Consider the following 7,388-nt stretch of genomic DNA (forward strand, 5'->3'; position numbering starts at 1 on the left):
GCCAAAGAGCTTTCCAACGAGGCAAGGCTTTCCCTCCTGGCTCTTCGGGCGTGGGAGCTGTCGCCTGAGCCGCGGCCCTACCGGAAAATGCTTCTCAGGCTAGCGCGGCGGCACCACATGGGCACCAGTGTCGCCCAGGCTGACGGCCGCTGCAAAGCCCGCAGCCCCACGGGCTGTGGGGCAAAGCGAGCGGCTGCCAAAGAGCTTTCCAACGAGGCACGGCTTTCCCTCCTGGCTCTTCGGGCGTGGGAGCTGTCGCCAGAGCCGCGGCCCTACCGGAAAATGCTTTGCAGGCTGGCGCGGCGGCCCCACCTGGGCGCCGGTGGCGCCGAGGCTGACGGCCGCCGCAAAGCCCGCAGCCCCGTGGGCTGTGGGGCCACGCGAGCGGCTGCCAAAGAGCTTTCCAACGAGGCACGGCTTTCCCTCCTGGCTCTTCGGGCGTGGGAGCTGTCGCCAGAGCCGCGGCCCTACCGGAAAATGCTTCGCAGGCTGGCGCAGCGGCGCAATGTGGGCGCCGGTGGCGCCGAGGCTGACGGCCGCCGCAAAGCCCGCAGCCCCATGGGCTGTGGGGCCACGCGAGCGGCTGCCAAAGAGCTTTCCAACGAGGCACGGCTTTCCCTCCTGGCTCTTCAGGCGTGGGAGCTGTCGCCAGAGCTGCAGCCCTACCGGAAAATGCTTCGCAGGCTGGCGCGGCGGCGCCTCGTGAGCGCCGGTGTCGCCCAGGCTGACGGCCGCCGCAAAGCCCGCAGCCCCATGGGCTGTGGGGCCACGCGAGCGGCTGCCAAAGAGCTTTCCAACGAGGCACGGCTTTCCCTCCTGGCTCTTCGGGCGTGGGAGCTGTCGCCAGAGCCGCGGCCCTACCGGAAAATGCTTCGCAGGCTGGCGCGGCGGCGCCTCGTGGGCGCCGGTGCGCCCAGGCTGACGGCCGCCGCAAAGCCCGCAGCCCCATGGGCTGTGGGGCCACGCGAGCGGCTGCCAAAGAGCTTTCCAACGAGGCACGGCTTTCCCTCCTGGCTCTTCGGGCGTGGGAGCTGTCGCCAGAGACGCGGCCCTACTGGAAAATGCTTCGCAGGCTGGCGCGGCAGCCTGACGTGGGCGCCGGTGTCGCCCAGGCTGACGGCCGCCGCAAAGCCCGCAGCCCCACGGGCTGTGGGGCCACGCGAGCGGCTGCCAAAGAGCTTTCCAACGAGGCACGGCTTTCCCTCCTGGCTCTTCAGGCGTGGGAGCTGTCGCCAGAGACGCGGCCCTACCAGAAAATGCTTCGCAGGCTGGCGCGGCGGCGCAACGTGGGCGCCGGTGGCGCCGAGGCTGACGGCCGCCGCAAAGCCCGCAGCTCCATGGGCTGTGCGGCCACGCGAGCGGCTGCCAAAGAGCTTTCCAACGAGGCATGGCTTTCCCTCCTGGCTCTTCGGGCGTGGGAGCTGTCGCCAGAGCCGCGGCCCTACCGGAAAATGCTTCGCAGGCTGGCACGTCTGCACCACGTGGGCGCCGGTGTCGCCCAGGCTGACGGCCGCCGCAAAGCCCGCAGCCCCATGGGCTGTGGGGCCACGCGAGCGGCTGCCAAAGAGCTTTCCAACGAGGCATGGCTTTCCCTCCTGGCTCTTCGGGCGTGGGAGCTGTCGCCAGAGACGCGGCCCTACCGGAAAATGCTTCGCAGGCTAGCGCGGCGGCCCCACCTGGGCGCCGGTGTCGCCCAGGCTGACGGCCGCCGGAAAGCCCGCAGCTGTGGGGCCACACGAGCGGCTGCCAAAGAGCTTTCCAACGAGGCACGGCTTTCCCTCCTGGCTCTTCGGGCGTGGGAGCTGTCGCCAGAGCCGCGGCCCTACCGGAAAATGCTTCACAGGCTGGCGCGGCGGCGCCACGTGGGCGCCGGTGGCGTCGAGGCTGACGGCCGCCGCAAAGCCCGCAGCCCCACGGGCTGTGGGGCCACGCGAGTGGCTGCCAAAGAGCTTTCCAACGAGGCACGGCTTTCCCTCCTGGCTCTTCGGGCGTGGGAGCTGTCGCCAGAGCCGCGGCCCTACCGGAAAATGCTTCGCAGGCTAGCGCGGCAGCCCCACCTGGGCGCCGGTGTCGCCTAGGCTGACGGCCGCCGGAAAGCCCGCAGCCCCATGGGCTGTGGGGCCACACGAGCGACTGCCAAAGAGCTTTCCAATGAGGCACGGCTTTCCCTCCTGGCTCTTCGGGCGTGGGAGCTGTCGCCAGAGATGCGGCCCTACCGGAAAATGCTTCGCAGGCTGGCGCGGCGGCGCCACGTGGGCGCCGGTGGCGCCGAGGCTGACGGCCGCCGCAAAGCCCGCAGCCCCACAGGCTGTGGGGCCACACGAGTGGATGCCAAAGAGCTTTGCAACGAGGCACGGCTTTCCCTCCTGGCTCTTCGGGCGTGTGAGCTGTCGCCAGAGCCGCGGCCCTACCGGAAAATGCTTCGCAGGCTGGCGCCGCGGCGCAACGTGGGCGCCGGTGGCGCCGAGGCTGATGGCCGCCGCAAAGCCCGCAGCCCCACGGGCTGTGGGGCCACGCGAGCGGCTGCCAAAGAGCTTTCCAACGAGGCACGGCTTTCCCTCCTGGCTCTTCGGGCGTGGGAGCTGTCGCCAGAGCTGCGGCCCTACCGGAAAATTCTTTGCAAGCTGGCGCGGCGGCCCCACCTGGGCGCCGTTGTCGCCGAGGCTGACGGCCACCGCAAAGCCCGCAGCCCCACGGGCTGTGGGGCCACGCGAGTGGCTGCCAAAGAGCTTTCCAATGAGGCACGGCTTTCCCTCCTGGCTCTTCGGGCGTGGGAGCTGTCGCCAGAGCCGCGGCCCTACCGGAAAATGCTTCGCAGGCTGGCGCGGCGGCCCCACCTGGGCGCCGGTGTCGCCCAGGCTGACGGCCGCCGGAAAGCCCGCAGCCCCACAGGCTGTGGGGCCACGCGAGCGGCTGCCAAAGAGCTTTCCAACGAGGCACGGCTTTCCCTCCTGGCTCTTCGGCCGTGGCAGCTGTCGCCAGATCCGCGGCCCTACCGGAAAATGCTTTGCATGCTGGCGCGGCGGCCCGACGTGGGCGCCGATGTCGCCCAGGCTGACGGCCGCGGGAAAGCCCGCAGCCCCACGGGCTGTGGGGCCACACGAGCGACTGCCGAAGAGCTTTCTGACAAGGCACGGCTTTCCCTCCTGGCTCTTCGGGCGTGGGAGCTGTCGACAGAGACACGGCCCTACTGGAAAATGCTTCTCTGCCTGGCGCAGCGGCCCCACGTGGCTGCCAGTGGCGCCGAGGCTGCCGGCTGCCGCAAAGCCCGCAGCCTCACGGGCTGTGGGGCCATGCGAGCGGCTGCCAAAGAGCTTTCCAACGAAGCACGGCTTTCCCTCCTGGCTCTTCGGGCGTGGGAGCTGTCGCCACAGCCGTGGCCCTGCCGAAAAATGCTTCGCAGGCTGGCGCGGTGGCGCCACATGGGCGTCAGTGTCGCCCAGGCTGACAGCCGCCGGAAAGCCCGCAGCCCCACGGCCTGTGGGGCCACGCGAGCGGCTGCCAAAGAGCTTTCCAACGAGGCACGGCTTTCCCTCCTGGCTCTTCGGGCGTGGGAGCAGTCGCCAGAGCCGCGGCCCTACCGGAAAATGCTTCGCAGGCTGGCGCGGCGGCCCGACGTGGGCGCCGATGGCGCCGAGGCTGACGGCCGCCGCAAAGCCCGCAGCCCCACGGGCTGTGGGGCCACGCAAGCGGCTGCCAAAGAGCTTTCCAATGAGGCATGGCTTTCCCTCCTGGCTCTTCGGGCATGGGAGCTGTCGCCAGAGCCGCGGCCCTACCGGAAAATGCTTCGCAGGCTGGCGCGGTCGTGCCACGTGGGCGCCGGTGGCGCCGAGGCTGACGGCCGCCGCAAAGCCCGCAGCCCCATGGGCTGTGGGGCAACGCGAGTGGCTGCCAAAGAGCTTTCCAACGAGGCACGGCTTTCCCTCCTGGCTCTTCGGGCGTGGGAGCTGTCGCCAGAGCCGCGGCCCTACCGGAAAATGCTTCGCAGGCTGGCGCGGTCGCGCCACATGGGCGCCGGTGGCGCCAAGGCTGACAGCCGCCGCAAAGCCCGCAGCCCCACGGGCTGTGGGGCCACGCGAGCGGCTGCCAAAGAGCTTTCCAACGAGGCACGGCTTTCCCTCCTGGCTCTTCGGGCGTGGGAGCTGTCGCCAGAGCCGCGGCCCTACCGGAAAATGCTTTGCAGGCTGGCGCAGCGGCCCGACGTGGGCGCCGGTGTCGCCCAGGGTGACGGCCGTCGGAAAGCCCGCAGCCCCATGGGCTGTGGGGCCACACGAGCGACTGCCAAAGAGCTTTCCAACGAGGCACGGCTTTCCCTCCTGGCTCTTCGGGCGTGGGAGCTGTCGCCACAGCAGTCGCCCTACCGGAAAATGCATCGCAGGCTGGCGCGGCGGCCCGACATGGGCGCCGATGGCGCCGAGGCTGACGGCCGCCGCAAAGCCCGCAGCACCATGGGCTGTGGGGCCACGCGAGCGGCTGCCAAAGAGCTTTTCAACGAGGCACGGCTTTCCCTCCTGGCTCTTCGGGCGTGGGAGCTGTCGCCAGAGTCGCGGCCCTACCGGAAAATGCTTCGCAGGCTGGCGCGGCGGCGCAACGTGGGCGCCGGTGTCGCCCAGGCTGACGGCCGCCGCAAAGCCCGCAGCCCCACGGGCTGTGGGGCCACGCGAGCGACTGCCAAAGAGCTTTCCAATGAGGCACGGCTTTCCCTCCTGGCTCTTCGGGCGTGGGAGCTGTCGCCAGAGCCGCGGCCCTACCGGAAAATGCTTCGCAGCCTGGCGCGGTCGCGCCACGTGGGCACCGGTTGCGCCCAGGCTGACGTCTCCCACAAAGCCCGCAGCCCCATGGGCTGTGGGGCCACGCGAGCGGCTGCCAAAGAGCTTTCCAAGGAGGCATGGCTTTCCCTCCTGGCTCTTCGGGCGTGGGAGCTGTCGCCAGAGACGCGGCCCTACCGGAAAATGCTTCGCAGGCTGGCGCGGCGGCGCAACATGGGCGCCAGTGGCGCCGAGGCTGACGGCCGCCGGAAAGCCCACAGCCCCATGGGCTGTGGGGCCATGCGAGCGGCTGCCAAAGAGCTTTCCAACGAGACATGGCTTTCCCTCCTGGCTCTTCGGGCGTGGGAGCTGTCGCCAGAGCCGCGGCCCTACCGGAAAATGCTTCGCAGGCTGGCGCGGCGGCCCGACGTGGGCGCCGGTGGCGCCGAGGCTGATGGCCGCCGCAAAGCCCGCAGCCCCACGGGCTGTGGGGCCATGCGAGGGGCTGCCAAAGAGCTTTCCAACGAGGCACGGCTTTCCCTCCTGGCTCTTCGGGCGTGGGAGCTGTCGCCAGAGCTGCGGCCCTACCGGAAAATGCTTCGCAGGCTGGCGCGGCGGCCCCACGTGGGTGCCAGTGGCGCCGAGGCTGACGGCCGCCGCAAAGCCCACAGCCCCACAGGCTATGGGTCCACGCGAGCGGCTGCCAAAGAGCTTTCCAACGAGGCACGGCTTTCCCTCCTGGCTCTTCGGGCGTGGGAGCTGTCACCAGAGCCGTGGCCCTAGCGGAAAGTGCTTCGCAGGCTGGCGCGGTGGCGCCACGTGGGCGCCAGTGTCGCCCAGGCTGACGGCCGCCGGAAAGCCCGCAGCCCCACGGGCTGTGGGGCCACACGAGCGACTGCCAAAGAGCTTTCCAACGAGGCACGGCTTTCCCTCCTGGCTCTTCAGGCGTGGGAGCTGTCGCCACAGCAGTGGCCCTACCGGAAAATGCTTCGCAGGCTGGCGCGGCGGCCCGACGTGGGCGCCGGTGGCGCCGAGGCTGACGGCCGCCGCAAAGCCCGCAGCCCCACGGGCTGTGGGGCCATGCGAGCAGCTGCCAAAGAGCTTTCCAATGAGGCACGGCTTTCCCTCCTGGCTCTTCGGGCGTGGGAGCTGTCGCCACTGCAGTGGCCCTACTGGAAAATGCTTCGCAGGCTGGCGCAGCGGCCCCAAGTGGGTGCCAGTGGCGCCGAGGCTGACAGCTGCCGCAAAGCCCGCAGCCCCACAGGCTGTGGGGCCACGCGAGCGGCTGCCAAAGAGCTTTCCAACGAGGCACGGCTTTCCCTCCTGGCTCTTCGGGCGTGGGAGCTGTCGCCAGAGCTGCCGCCCTACTGGAAAATTCTTCACAGGCTAGCGCGGCGGCGCCACGTGGGCGCCGGTGGCGCCGAGGCTGACGGCCTCCGGAAAGCCCGCAGCCCCACGGGCTGTGGGGCCACGCGAGCGGCTGCCAAAGAGCTTTCCAACGAGGCACGGCTTTCCCTCCTGGCTCTTCGGGCGTGGGAGCTGTCGCCAGAGACGCGGCCCTACCGGAAAATGCTTCGCAGGCTGGCGCGGCGGCCCCACCTGGGCACCGATGGCACCGAGGCTGACATCTGCCGCAAAGCCCGCAGCCCCACGGGCTGTGGGGCCACGTGAGCGGCTGCCAAAGAGCTTTCCAACGAGGCACGGCTTTCCCTCCTGGCTCTTCGGGCGTGGGAGCTGTCGCCAGAGCTGCCGCCCTACTGGAAAATTCTTCACAGGCTAGCGCGGCGGCGCCACGTGGGAGCCGGTGGCGCCGAGGCTGACGGCCTCCGGAAAGCCCGCAGCCCCACGGGCTGTGGGGCCACGCGAGCGGCTGCCAAAGAGCTTTCCAACGAGGCACGGCTTTCCCTCCTGGCTCTTCGGGCGTGGGAGCTGTCGCCAGAGACGCGGCCCTACAGGAAAATGCTTCGCAGGATGGCGCGGCGGCGCCACGTGAGCACCGGTGGCGCCGAGGCTGACGGCCGCCGCAAAGCCCGCAGCCCCATGGGCTGTGGGGCCACACGAGCGGCTGCCAAAGATCTTTCCAACGAGGCACGGCTTTCCCTCCTGGCTCTTCGGCCGTGGGAGCTGTCGCCAGAGCCGCGGCCCTACCGGAAAATGCTTCGCAGGCTTGCGCGGTGGCCCCACGTGGGCGCTGGTGGCAACGAGGCTGACGCCCGCCGCAAAGCCCGCAGCCCCATGGGCTGTGGGGCCACGCGATCGGCTGCCAAAGAGCTTTCCAACGAGGCACGGCTTTCCCTCCTGGCTCTTCGGCCGTGGGAGCTGTCGCCAGAGCCGCAGACCTACCGGAAAATGCTTCGCAGGCTGGCGCGGCGGCGCCACGTGAGCGCCGGTGGCGCCGAGGCTGACGGCCGCCGCAAAGCCCGCAGCCCCATGGGCTGTGGGGCCACACGAGCGGCTGCCAAAGATCTTTCCAACGAGGCACGGCTTTCCCTCCTGGCTCTTCGGGCGTGGGAGCTGTCGCCAGAGCTGTGGCCCTACTGGAAAATGTTTCGCAGGCTTGCGCGGTGGCCCCACGTGGGCGCTGGTGGCAACGAGGCTGACGCCCGCCGCAAAGCCCGCAGCCCCACGGGCTGTGGGGCC

This window comes from Larus michahellis, unplaced genomic scaffold, assembly GCF_964199755.1.
Source record: "Larus michahellis unplaced genomic scaffold, bLarMic1.1 SCAFFOLD_39, whole genome shotgun sequence".
In the NCBI taxonomy this organism is placed as follows: domain Eukaryota; kingdom Metazoa; phylum Chordata; class Aves; order Charadriiformes; family Laridae; genus Larus; species Larus michahellis.